Consider the following 14,184-nt stretch of genomic DNA (forward strand, 5'->3'; position numbering starts at 1 on the left):
GGACCACAAACCGAGGAATGTGGGAAGCCTCTAAAAACTGAAAAAGACAAGTTATTTTTTATTGAATGTCAGAAACTGTGTATATTAGACTGTAGAGGTCCGGGTGATGTTATATTCCTCCATTATGATGATTCACCCTTTCTTCTGCAAGTCGGAGTTGGGGCTGAGCACATTAATGCAATCAGAAAGCAAGCTGACTCAAGTTGGGCTGCAGTTTTGGTAGGCTTAGTCTTTTCTCATTCATCTCTGCCCTAGGTCATAGCCCTTTAGAGAATTCGGCCGGGAGGCTGTTATGTGCACTGGAACTCCTGTCCTTGGTTATTCCTGGACTCCAATCTTTGCTTCTTTGGCACGATGAATTTCCAAAAATTCTGCTCTGCCTGTCTGAGCTTCCTTCTTGGCAGCCCTCCAGCCTCTTCCCTTATGCAGTTTTGTAATTTGGCAAATGTCTAGAGAAGAAAACCATGTACATTTTTCTCTCTCCATTGTTTTAGGCCACTAAAATCTCTGATTATTTTTCTATTTGTAGGTGGAATTTTCTGCTCGGGTGAAATCTAAATTCTTAGCCTTTTGCCTTGTTCCCCAAATTGGCAACCGGGCCTGGGAAAAACTTGTTGCAAACAATCATCTCATTTCTCCATGGTTCCACCATCTCTAAAATCCAGATCTCCCCTGAATTAACTGCTCTGTAGCACTCTAGCAATACCTACAAACACACCACTCTTGTTGTTATTTAGCTCTTCCTATTGTCCTCATAAGGAATAGTGTTCTGCCACAGAAGACTAGCTTTTCTGGAAACTGAGTTATTGTTCTGGTACATACAATTCTATAGGATCAAATCTTATTTGTTACGTCTCCTGCCTCATTTTTCAATGTATTATGTTAACTTTGGTTGCACACTAAGTTTTAGCAAGATCTGCCGTATCCATTAGTCTTATGTGGTTTGAGTTGTGAGCAGGTCCCTCCATAGGCACTTGATAATTTCCCCCAAACTCCAAAGCCACTAATTCACGGAGTGAGCAGATATTCAGGCATTATGATTTTTTGGTGAGGTCTAAAGTAATATACTGTTCCAATACTAATTTCAGTCCCTATACCAATATTACAACCCCCAGTCCCCAGATTAACAATACCAATGCTCTCTCCCTGGGTACCTTCAGTGTTATTTTACACGTACAACACCGTTTTTCAGAACTCTCTTGAGGTTTAGAACCTGACATTCCTTCCTTACTATTTTGTCATTATGCTATGTATTGAAAAATAAACTTGTTATATTTTATCCAGCTTTTCTAAATATTTATATTGAACGTTTTTTATAAAGTCCACCAATTTGGTTTTTCTACTAATAGGAAACAATGATAAAGAAGGATAATTTGCTTAAAAAAAGTCTTTTAAATCTGGCGAACAAACCATTTTTGGCTCTTGAGAATAAGCACTTATTGTAATAATTGGAAAACATTGTATTACTCTTATTCATTGAAAGAGGGTGTGAGGAATATTTTTATTGGTCTGGTTTGAGTGCATATACTTGAAAGAAAAAAAGGTGCAAATATTCCATTATTCAGATGTAGCATCCTCCAAAATTGGTGACAACATACAAAGTTATATTTATGCTAAGAAAATAATTGTAAAACAATTTAAACTTCAACACTTGAAGTAACTTTGCAATAAAGAAGTTACTTAGGGCTACAGTTTTCCGATGCTGCTTTCCACTAGCAAGGAGCAGCAGAGCAAAGTCTTTGCAATAGTAACAGCATTTGAATGTATCATCTAATCATGGAGCCTTTGTCCATTACTAAATTTAGAGCCACAATATTTTTTTGTATGGAATGAAATACTCAGTAATATTGGAAGAAAAAGAGGCAATTAAGACAGAAATAAGGTTTTTTGATTACGATGAGGGATTTTGAAATTTTTATTGTTGCAGAATTTAAAACCATGCCTAACAGACAATACTGAAGTTGATGTGCCAATTTCACATTGCTTGATGAAATTTTCAGTTAATGGGCTTTCTCCTAAAAGTCGGAATAGAAGGCATTTTATGATCCAGTAGCCAACCTCATTTGTAGAGATGGTGGCGACTTCCTGTGTTTTTAATGCATTCTGGGAAACCGCCACAACTTGGCAAAAGCTCTCTGTGGTTGCTTTAGAGTGCAGAGCCTCCCTCTGTACAGTAAAAATAAAAGCAAAATTTTTGGACACAGTCTTTTTGTTGCTTTATTTAATTTTCACTTTGGCATACAGCCCTTAAAGCTTTAATAGTGCAGATGTGGTCTTGAAAGGGCTGACTAATCCAAGTTGGTTAATGACTTGACGATAGAAGCCAGCTCAGCAGTTTTCTCTCAGCTCGTGCATTTAGTTCCTCTTCTGCTGGATTTTCCTTCTGCTGGAAAGCCTCTCCCTGGTCCACCTATGATAAGTCAACATTTTCCTGAGTTTTGAGGTGACTGCCTTCAGGTTTCTGGGCTGCCAAGGCTCAGGCAGAGTAAATGCTACCAACACTGAGCTATTGATTCCCGGAGGGCCAAAGCAAGTTGTGGCTCCTTTCATAATCCACTAGTGACGACTGAAGGTGGTTCTGTGGGACAGAAGGTTGATTGTGCAGGGTCAACATTTAAAAAAGTCTACATGAATTAGATGTTTTGATGATCGTTGGCATTGCTGGTATTAGTTATGGACCGTGGAGAAAACATGGGTTCTGGGTACTGAAGAGTGTTCTACATTTCTTTGAGCCCCATTTCTGACAGTGATATACATTAATGCCTACTCCCCAGGATTTTGTGATGATTCCGTTGCAGGCAATGATGTTTCTCTAACTTTAGTTATTCACATTCCATACAATCAATTTATAATGTTATATCCAGATTTTATCTGTTTTATTATTTAATAAGTAAGTCTCCTCCCCACAAATATCTGATGCACTACTTATATCTTTTGCTATTATACATTAAAATAAATGAAAACTCATCTCTTGCACATTTCAGAAAATACCGATATTATGTTCAGATGATACTTAAAAGGCAGCCTTAACTGCACTATTCTGTATCTCCCAGTAGTTGGCAGGTTACATGACAGCAGGGGCTTTTACCCAATTTATTTACTCTGATATCTTCATGCCTAGCATGATATCTGGCACACAGGGGAACCTCAGTTTGTCTGAAGATGACCCTGGGGTTTCCTGTTTACTTGGGAAAGGGGACAGTGGGAGAGGTGACTCCTGTCCATACACTTGCTGGCACCCTTGCTCCCTTGTCCACAGCACTAGGGCGCCCTCCTCTGGCAGGAGGCACCGTGCTTAACCCACATTTCCAATAAACTCCAGGCTTTCCCAGATTACTACAAAAACCTCTAGAATTTAACGTCCTCTGGTCCTAGTATTCTTATCGCCACCACAGTCTCACTTCGGCCAAAACTTCTCTCTCTTTTTCTAACACACACACACTGACAAGGTTGTTTATATGCCTGCCTTGTAAGAAGGGAGATGAGCACAGCGGCAAGAGCCCATCCCTGGCACCTTCCCCCATGGTGGGTCAAAGCACACACATCTGCTAGGCACAGAAAGGATGAGGCCTGTGCCCTTTCTTTGTGTGTAACCTTAAGCTTCACTTGTACCTGGCCCTAGGTGCTTTAGTCTTTACTGCGTGATGTGGAAATCTCCATGACCATGGGCACACAGAAGGGACACACTGGGCATCACGAAAGGACCGTAGCACATACATGCAACCTTGTGTTCAGTTAAACAAAACACTGAAGCTGGAGCATATCTCTACACCGCACCCAGTTTCTGGTGCATAGTAGCTACACAATAAATATTGACCCCATGGTGAGTGGACGAATGAATACTTACAGACAGTGAAAGAATAAGTGGCTGGAAAAACTTGTCACAAGTAATTGTGTCATATTTAACAGAGTGAAATGTCGTATCTCGAAACAGTAGTAAACTTGAACTTAAGTTCTCTGTCACTTTCATAGCATGACTTCTAGATAACCAACCAAATTTTCTGAACAAATAAAATTCATTCTTCAAAGAATATATTTACTTCTCGAATAAACTTTTTAAAAAGGGTACTTTACTTTTCTGCCTTATTAAATTGGATACATAGTATGTAATTTAACATTGTCATTAACACTTATTAGTAACAATTGCACTTTAAAATCAATTAAAATTAGATGTTGAACACGTATATTGCCAGCCATCTTCTAAACATTTTTGTTATTTTTAAGTATATTTGATTGATTATGCTATTGCAGTTGTCCCATTTCTCCCTCCTTAATCCTCCTCCACCCAGTACCCCCCCCCTTCCACCAGCATTCCCCACCCCCTTAGGTCATGTCCATGGGTGATATGTATAAGTTCTTTGCTTTCTCCTTTTCCCATACTATTCTTAACCTCCCCCTGTCTATTTTGTATCTACCAATTATGCTTCTTATTCCCTGTACCTTTTCTACCATCCTTCCCTCTCCCTTTCCCTGTCGATAACCCTCCATGTGATCTCCATTTTTGTGATTCTGTTCCTGTTCTAGTTGTTTGCTTAGTTTGTTCTTGTCTTTGTTTTTTTTAGGTAAAGTTGTTGAGAGTTGTGAGTTTGTTGTCATTTTACTATTCATAGTTTTGATTATCTTCTTTTTCTTAGATAAGTCCCTTTAACACTTTATGTAATAAGTGATGGTGAACTCCTTTAACTTGACCTGATTTGGGAAGCACTTTATCTGCCCTTCCATTCTTAATGATAGCTTTGCTGGATAGAGTAATCTTGGATTTCGGTCCTTGCCTTTCATGACTTGGAATACTTCTTTCCAGCCCCTTCTTGTCCGTAAGGTTTCTTTTGAGAAATCAGCTGATAGTCTTATGGGAACCCCTTTGCAGATAACTGTCTACTTTTCTCTTGCTGCTTTTAATTCTTTCCTTATCTTTAATCTTGGGTAATTTAATTATGATTTGTCTTGGTGTGTTCCTCCTTGGGTCCAATTTCTTTGGGACTCTCGGAGCTTCCTGGACTTCCTGGAAGTCTGTTTCCTTTGCCAAATTGGGGAAATTCTACTTCATTATTTTTTCAAAAAAGTTTTCAATTTCTTGCTTTTCCTGTTCTGGCACCCGTATGATTTGGATGTTTAAAGTTGTCCCAGAGGATCCTAAGCCTCTCCTTGTTTTTTTGAATTCTTATTTCTTCATTTTATTCTTGTTGAATGTTTATTTCTTCCTTGTGTTCCAAATCATTGATTTGAGTCCTGGTTCCCTTCCCTTCACTATTAGTTCCCTGTATATTTTTCTTTATTTCTTTTTATATAGACTTCACTTCTTCCTTTATTTTGCAGTCATACTCAGTCATTTCTGTGAGCATCCTGATTACCAGTGTTTTGAAATCTGCATCTGATAGATTGTCTATTTCCTCATCACTTAATTCTTTTTCTGGAGTTTTGATCTGTTCTTTCATTTGGGCCATACATCTTTGTCTTGGTGCACATGTTATACTGTAAAGGGAAGAGCCTTAGGTATTCGCCAGGGTGGGAAAGCCCACTTCACTGCATTCTAGCACTGTATGTGGGGGAGGGAAACAATGCCACTTGATGGGCTCTCATCCAGCTTTCAGTCACTTCCCCAGCTACCCAAAAGCAAATTGGGCCCTGTGCTGATTCCTAGGTGGGTGGGTTTGTGTTTGTTCTGGACCCTGTGGGTCTCTCCAATGAACTGTCCTATGAGGCTGGGAGTTTTTCCCACCCCGCAACCCCCATAGACTTTTATAGTCAGAGGTTTTGATGCTTTAGTTTCCCATGATGGAACCCTGGGTTGCATGGTCTGTCTCACTCCCCAGTTGTTCCTCCTGGCTTATCTGCACACAAATGTGGGATGGCTTGGTCTAGCAGCTGCGGCCTCACCCTCCAGGTCCCATCCATTGCCTTGTCACACATTGTCTCCACCCCAGCTGCCCATCTCTGCCCCTCCTACCAGTCTGGATGAATGTTTCTTCTTTAAGTCCTTGGTTGTCAGACTTCCATGCAGTTTGATTTTCTGGCAGTTCTGGTTGGTTTTTGTTTTTAAATTGGTTGTTGTCATTCTTCTGGTTGTTCCAGGAAGCAAAGTGTATCTACCTATGCCTCCATCTTGGCTAGAAGCCCCATCTCCTAAACATTTTAATTTGACATTGCAACTATATCAAATAAGTGACATTCTCTCCATTTTAAGACGGAAATTGATGTACACTCCTAAGGTCTCACTACTAGAAATGATGTACTCTTATGTAACCTGCTGTTCTCCACACTAGACATCTATGTTTCTTTAACCCCCTATGTTATCACTGATATTAATGCATTGTTTAGAGATAATGAGGACTAGGGATAACCAATGGAAAGTAGAGCATGGTACCAGAATAGCTTTAACATCAATGCTAAATTTCACCATGATTTTAGTCAAATGATCCTACCCCTTGGGAAATGTCTTGCTGGTATGTCCTCCACCGAGCCCGGCATGTGGCGTGTGTTTCCACCACACATCTGCTTACCCCTTGTGCAGCCTCTCCATCCCAACCTCACCTCATCACCCAGGAAACCCTGGGAAACCACAATTTCTCCCCCTTTACTCTGCAGTGCAGCTCACCTTCCTCTTTGTAATTTCTTCTTCTTCTTTTTTTTAAGTCATGAAGGGATTGTTATTTTTCATGCTCAAAAGTTTTTTTCCCCCAGATATTTTTTTAAACAAAGAAGTATCTCCACCACTATATGGAAATAGCTATGGCTAGCATTTTGCTTGTTTGTTGTTGTTGTTTTAAATATTGATATTTTTCTTCTTACTACATCTATTAATATCAAAAAGTTGAAAAGAACTTAAGTGTAGGGTAGAAAGAAATTGACAAATAAAAGATATGGCCATAGGATGAACTCTATGTTTAATTTCACTGGAAAATTTTCACCAACCTTTAAAAGAAAAAAGCAGCTTGCAAAAGATTACTAGACATGATGTACAGTTTGATAACCCATCTTAAAAAAAACAGAGGTACTCAGGACTTCTGTTATAAATACCCAGCATTGTTTGTCAGACACCGTAACAAGGTCATTCCCTCTGGCTCTGTTCTGACAGGTAAGACCCTTCGCTCTCACTTAAATGCTCCTAAACACTGTGTTTTCCTAATACCACCTTAGTAACAACTCACCATCCCCAAGGACTTCCACTGGGCCAAATACAGGTCTGTGCACTTTACAGGAATTAGCTCATTTAAACTCATTCAAAATAACCCAATCAGGCATATGCCATTATTCTCCCCACTTTCTAGCTGAGCAAATTGAGGCACAGAAAAGTTAAGTACCTGGTTTAATTCACAAAGGAGTGAGTAGTAAATATAGATTTGAACCCAGAAAATCTGGTTCCGGACCCTACACTCTCAGGTATTAAGCTCGTTTGTTTATCCCCTCACTTCTCTTGTTGTCAAATATCATTTTCTTCCTAAGGCAATTGGTTTTGCTTCTGTCAGCCTTTGGCATTTCTAATGTGGGCACCTCTGTTTGTTAGGGTAGAGTGATGTAATCTAACTTATTACATCAATAATCTTAATTTTATGTACAATATTAAAACAATAGTTTCTGAGCAAACGGATGTTTATTATAGCTCCACTGCTTATTTCATATAGAAAAGGAGTAAGTCTTTCCTTGTCATTGTTAATACAGGTATAAGGCTGTTTCCAATCACTGAGTGGCTAGAAGCTGAATGTCAAGTAATTGCTGTTTGTCTAGGGAAGAACTCAGAGATAAGGGGGTTAAATGGGCATGTGGTGCTCCCAGTGATAAACTTGGAAAAGCCCAGGCCTGTAAATAATAGATTGTGTGTGGAACTGTTTTTCTTTTCAATTTTTTAAAATTTGATTTTAGAGAAGGGGGGAAGAGAAACAGAGAAAGACAGAGACATCGATTTGTTGTTCTACTTATTTATTCATTCATTGGTTGATTTTTGTATGTCTTCTCACCAGGGATGGAACCTGCAACCTTGGCCTGTGGGGATGCTTTAACCAAGTGAGCTGCCCCACCAGAGCTTATTTAAATTTATGCCTGGAAAGTCTCTGAGGAAAGCATGATGGCCAGGAGATCCCCATATAGCCTAGTGACACAGACAGCACGCCAGTCAAAGGGCAGAGCACCTTCCTCTCTGGGCCATCCTTGTCAGGAGTCTGGAAGCAGCCCTGCTCCCTAGTGATGTCATCCATAGCAGGTGAAGGGAGCACCCGGCTGGCAGGAGAACAGTGGGCCTTCCAGGGCTGTGTGATGAGATTCTGTTTTCATTCTGTTTAATCTCATAAATGTGTCACCACACAAATTCTCTGTAAGTCCTGGAAATTCTTGCCCTGGCTGGTGTGGCTCAGTTGGTTGGCGCATTGTCCTGGTAAGGTCTTCTGGAAAGGTGGCGGTTTTCACTGCCAGTTGGCCCCACACATCTCTGGTTAGGGTAGGAGCGCAGGGCAGTAGTTCCATGTTTCCCTCTCACACTGGTGTTTCTCTCTCTCCCTTTTCTCTCTAAAAGCAATGAGCAAAAAAGAAAAAGAACTCATGGGCAGGCACAGTGGTGTGGTGATTGGGTCTGGGGAGATGAAAGAAGGTGTAAGGGGAATAAATAAAATGGTAATGGAAAAAATACAATAAAAAACAAAATATTAAAAATAAACCCCTCAAAAAAATAATAAAATCCATGAGGTATCATCAGGTGGGGATAAAAAAAAGAAAAAGAATGGGAATTCCACATATCTGCCTTCAAACACTTTAGTAATCAATTTCCCTGAAGTTTCCTGCTGAAGAATATATATATTTGTATTACATATATATGAATACATACATATATATATATATATATATATATTAATTCACAAGTGATCAAAGGATGCTGCCCAAAGTGAAGGTGGTAAAAAGGGGAAAAGTGATACTGACTTCCAGTAGATATGATATGTTTGTTGTTTCACTGGGGTTTCCAAAAACAAAATAAATGATAAGAACTGAAGAGGCCACTCCTGCAGCTTGTGTGGAGAACAGGTTTTTCCGGCAGACCTATCTACTCTTCAAGGCTGCAGGGGAAACAAGGCCTTCGAGGGCCTTGTGTGAGGATTGAGAGCACAGCCTTTGCCCTGAATTTATCGCCTAGTCTCTTCAGTTGTTTGACAGTGCAATTTTGCTCTCCTCGTCTCTCAAAGCTCCACCACATCCTAAATTAGACAGCATTCTAAGGTAACCTTTAAGTGAATACACACGAAGAATTGCAGCATAAGACCATGGCATAATCCCCCTTTAATGATGTGCTTTTCTTGCCCTGTAAGGATTGTCTCCATTGGGTTGAGAGCAACTGCCCGCGGCGCCTTCTGACTAGTTGCCTTTGGTATCACAGTGCACAACTCGGACCCACCCTGGCATGCAAAGGTGCTGTTGTAGCTTCGTTTTGACAGTTTAAGTTATGTATTGGTATACATATCCTGACAAGAAGAAATGTAGTTTGCTAAATATAAGATTCCTGTAGGAAAAAGAGAGAAGTGGCTCTTGGGATAAAAATTGTAAATTATTTTTGAGTTAATTTATTTCTTGTTGGATTGAGAGCTATTTCTAAGTGACAGAAAAAAATGTTTTATAAGAAACAAAAGGGAAATATAAAACTGAAACTCATGGACACAGACAACAGTATGGTGATCACCAGAGGGAAGGGGGTGGGCGGTAGTAAAGGGTTAAGGGGTCCAATATATTTTGATGGAAGGAGATTTGCCTTTGGGTGGTGGGGCGAAAAAAGCAAAGGGTTTTCAACAGAAAACTAATGGATGATTTTATAACATTAAATGTCAATCTTTTAATTATGCACACATTTTCCATAAAATATTAGTGAAAATAGACTGTGTTAACACCCACCTAACTCATGTCAGTAAAAATTTACACATGCTCTGCTGTCCCAAAGGAAATTACTGCTCTGCGTAGTTGTGTTTGTTTATACTCTCCGATGGCCTGTAACGCTGGACAGGCTCAGAACCACAGTGTGGCGCCAGTACAGACTTGCAAGAAGTACATCCATCATCTGACACGATAAAGGAGAAGGTCATGTACCTTGGAGACATCTGATCTCAAGCACAGGTTTACAGAGGATACAGTAGATGGTGTTTTAAAAACAGGTTTCAGTTGGTGGAACATGAAACTATTCAGCGCATGGTTGGATCCACATTGGGCTCCTCAAAACAGCAACGACGATAGCAACAGGTTTCATGTCCTTGGCATATTACGTATTTTCTCCACCTCTATGCCCATTAATCACAGCTCGAGCTTCCTCATTTTATTACTTCTCTTTAGATTATTTTTTTTTACTTAAGCAGCACTCAAAATGACAAAAGCTTAGCCTTATGAGTGAAGTGTGTATTATTTGCTACACAGTATTTCAAGTCTGAACTCCTTAACATGGCTTTCCAACTAGATCAAGCTTCTGACAGATCCTGACAAGTCGAGATTTTCTTGATAAGGTTTTCACTGTTCCTCAAAATAAAGAGATGAACCTTCAGACACTTCCCCCAAGGCTCAGATGTTCTTTCGGTCTGAGATGTTCCGATATCCTTTAGGATTTTCTCAACCCATTCTTCTTTCATCGCCAGTCCTGCCCTCAATCTTATCAACCCAATGCACTTGTGTTTTAGAGCTTATTTCGTTCTTCATGTCTATGTTTCCTATTGATTGTAAAGTGTTCAAGTGCAAGGAATTTTTCTTCTTTCCTTCTGTCTCTTTCCTGTATAGAGAGTAACTGCTCAGTAATTATAAACATAAGTAAAAGACCTGAAAGAGGCGCAAGCATTGGGAAGCACGCAGTATTGTTAGCCTGGTAGGAAAGAGTCCCGTGGCTTCATGTCTGAATGGCGCTTCACCTCCTGGTGCCTCCAGGTGTCTGGCCGATGTATCAGTGAGGAAGGTGAACCTGAAAATAACTTTCTCCTCTCATGTTGACTTTACTATTACACTTTTATTATTTTATTCAAGGTTAATTTGGGTATATTCACCATAAAAGGTATAGTTACAATAATACTAAACAGAATAACAAAAACAATCAACAATAAAACAAATGATAAGAATTCAACCGAACACCACCACCACAGAAACATGAAAATTAAAATGAAACATTAAGAACAAATAATAAAAGTAGTCATGGTAGAAGACAACTAAAAAGCTTAGCTTGATCATGGTGATCTCAGACATTCACTGTCAGGGAACGTTAAAAGTCTTTGTGTAAACTGTGTTTGACATAATTCAAACGCTGGTTGTTAAGGCAATTTTTTGAGGGACCAGATAAATTAGGTAGCATATCCCATAGCATTAGTAAAATCAATTGGACTTTCCAGGACCTAGAAAATAAACATTGGGATCTTTATGTAAGTGTCTCAGGAGGCCATATTCTGAGGTATTGATAGAAACTCCCAACCTAGGGCCCCTGCTGACTGGATCATCTGCTCTAGGACTGAAAGCACTGGATTTGGGTGGAAAAGAGGCCATAAACAATGAGTCTGTGATCCTGGGTGCTCAGTAATCCACTGGTTACCACCCACAGGTATATAAAAAGTATCTGGTATTTCCACGTCCATACGTTTAAGTATCGAAGAGGGAAAATTTACAAACCTCTGACAGAGAGATCATTCATAGACAACAGGTTTCCTCAGCTCTGTTCAGTCCGAGGTAGTTTATAAGGAACTAGTGGAATTTCACCAAATTAAGGGCAGGGGGTGGATTCAGAACTGAAGGGCTCCTTCCACCTCTGCCTTGACTCTCTCCGTGTCTCTCAGCCGGTCTGTTTCACTTTTCAGACACAGTGTAGGTCACTTTTCTCTGCTTCTCCCTGTAAGGACTACAAATACCAACATAAGGCATGTTTGCCCAGTTCCCATATTTTGATGTCCTTAAAAATTCAGTGTCCTTAGATGAATGACTAGAATACAGAAGCCTTAAAGATAACTTCCCAGGAGGGAAATTTTTTTTAATCCACCTTGGGTCAGAATTTACCCTAACTGAATGATTTAAGCCAAATGTGCAAGGTTGCTGAAGTTGACTGCTAGAGAAGGGTTTTAGAGAAAAGGGCAGAGCCTGGTCAGGATTCATCAAGATCTCCTTTAATAAATGTGGGATCAAGCAGATGTTCGGTAAGTGAAAACTACGTGGGATTTTTAACCATCACAGGGAAGGATGACCAGATATTCAGGAATTAGCTCTCTTTTTCTCTTTGGTTATAGAGGGAAGAAAAGTATTTTGTACCTTAGTAATGGCTGTGCCTTGAACACCAGTGATATTATATAGAAGTAATGAGTCCCAGTCACTTCTGTAGAAAACAAGAGAGGGAAGTGCAAACATACTTGTGAAATTGAGAGGCATGGATAATTGCTTCCGTAATCGCTTCTACACATTTATCTTGTCAAAAACAATATCTGAGGAAAAATTAATTATTTTAATAATAGTTGTCACTTCTTGCTGTGAACATTAGTCGGTATTTGGCCTTAAGCTATGACATTATCCTCTCAGGCACTGTAATTATGTTTTAAAAAAATCCGTGAAGAATATGACACAAATGATATCAGTTCCCTTTGCACCATCAGAAATGATGATAGCTCTGGCGACAGTAGGAGTTGGCAGCAAGACTTCCTTTCCCCCTCCACTCCCACAGGGCCTCCCAGCAGGCCTCGTGCCTTCCTTTGTTACCCTGGGCTCCTTGCTTTTCCTCTCCCTGTGGCACTTGTTCTGGTTTTTAATACTTCTGTAGAGCACCATGTGTCCCCACAGTCACAGCCTCCTAACTCTCAGTCACAACATGGAGCTATGCTTTATGCTTGTAAAAGGAAATGTAGACTTCATGGCAATGATTAAAATACAAATTGCCTTTCTGAGTCAGACCAACCTACAGCAAGCACATTTTAAGAATTACTCTGCGATGCATTTTTACTTTTTCTTCTTTTTAAGTGATTATTTCTTTATATTATACTGTGACCTTATTACACTTTAGTTCTGACGACAGTGCTACCAAAATAACAATAGTGTCTGCTCCAGTAGTTAATAGAGGAAAAGTTTCTTTATCCAATTTGAAGCATTAATGAAAAGCTGCGTGCGAGGTGGACTTCAGTGGAGGGAGGGAAAACACAGACATCAGGCATGGGAATCTTGCCTCAAAGCCAGCTACGTGCTGTGGAAATTTGAGAACCTAATAGTTACGTACCTCCCGTTTTGTATTTCTGTTGTTAAGAAAAATATAACGTACCTTTATTATTCTGTTTCTTGTTCAGTTTCCAATCTAATTTTAATTAGCTACGTGACAGGAACTTTTTCATACTTCTTTCATTATTACCTCAGCTGAGCACCCAGCAGGGGTTCAATAAATGTTTGTTGATGAATTGATATAAACTAATAAATACTTATTCTTTTAAAAAGTTTTCTTGGGTTTTCAATAATACTTATGAAAGCTCAATGCAGTATACACAATAGCTTTTTTTTTCCCATTTCCTACTTCCCTTTCCTTCCTCAATAATTCAAATGTGGTATAAAAAGGTGTCTCGGTATTAGGAATGGGGAGCCAGTGGCCCAGAGCGGGCTGGTAGTCAGAGGTCTAGGGTGAGAAGGGAATTTACCTATGAGGGTGGCCCAGCATGGAGAACCTGAGCGGGGTGAGGGAGAAATCTGTGTGGATGAGGGGCTCTGTGTAGGATGTCAAAATAAGAACAAGTTGAGGAGGGTGTTGTGTGTATGTTGGAGGAAGTAGCTGCCATGGAGAGAAAGAGTTCGAGTGGGGAGAGGAGGACATGCATGTTGGCTTTGAAGTCTCTGGATGGGGACTGGGTGGTGGCAATCATGGGGTATTTGCTATATTCAGAGAAATTGGCCAAATAAATACATATACCAAAGATAATGGGAGTTAGTTTCTCATGGTTGGAAAAGGCAAGGGAACTTAAATGAACCTTGGATTTGACAGTATTGGTGTGAACTTATGGGTTTTAATAAAAATCGATAAAGACAGATAACAATAAAAATATAGTTATGTTTTTATAAACACACTGAACATTGATAAGTGTGTGTCTGTAAATGTGTTAAGTATACACACACATGTGTTTTTCAGCTATGTCCACTGAGAGGAATTTGGAGCAACTATTCTCCACGAAAAAGATCCAGGGCTCCTTTGAGAAATGCTGCTTTCAGGTGGGGGCAGAGGACATGTGA

Source organism: Desmodus rotundus, chromosome 2, assembly GCF_022682495.2.
Source record: "Desmodus rotundus isolate HL8 chromosome 2, HLdesRot8A.1, whole genome shotgun sequence".
NCBI classification, from domain to species: Eukaryota; Metazoa; Chordata; class Mammalia; order Chiroptera; family Phyllostomidae; genus Desmodus; species Desmodus rotundus.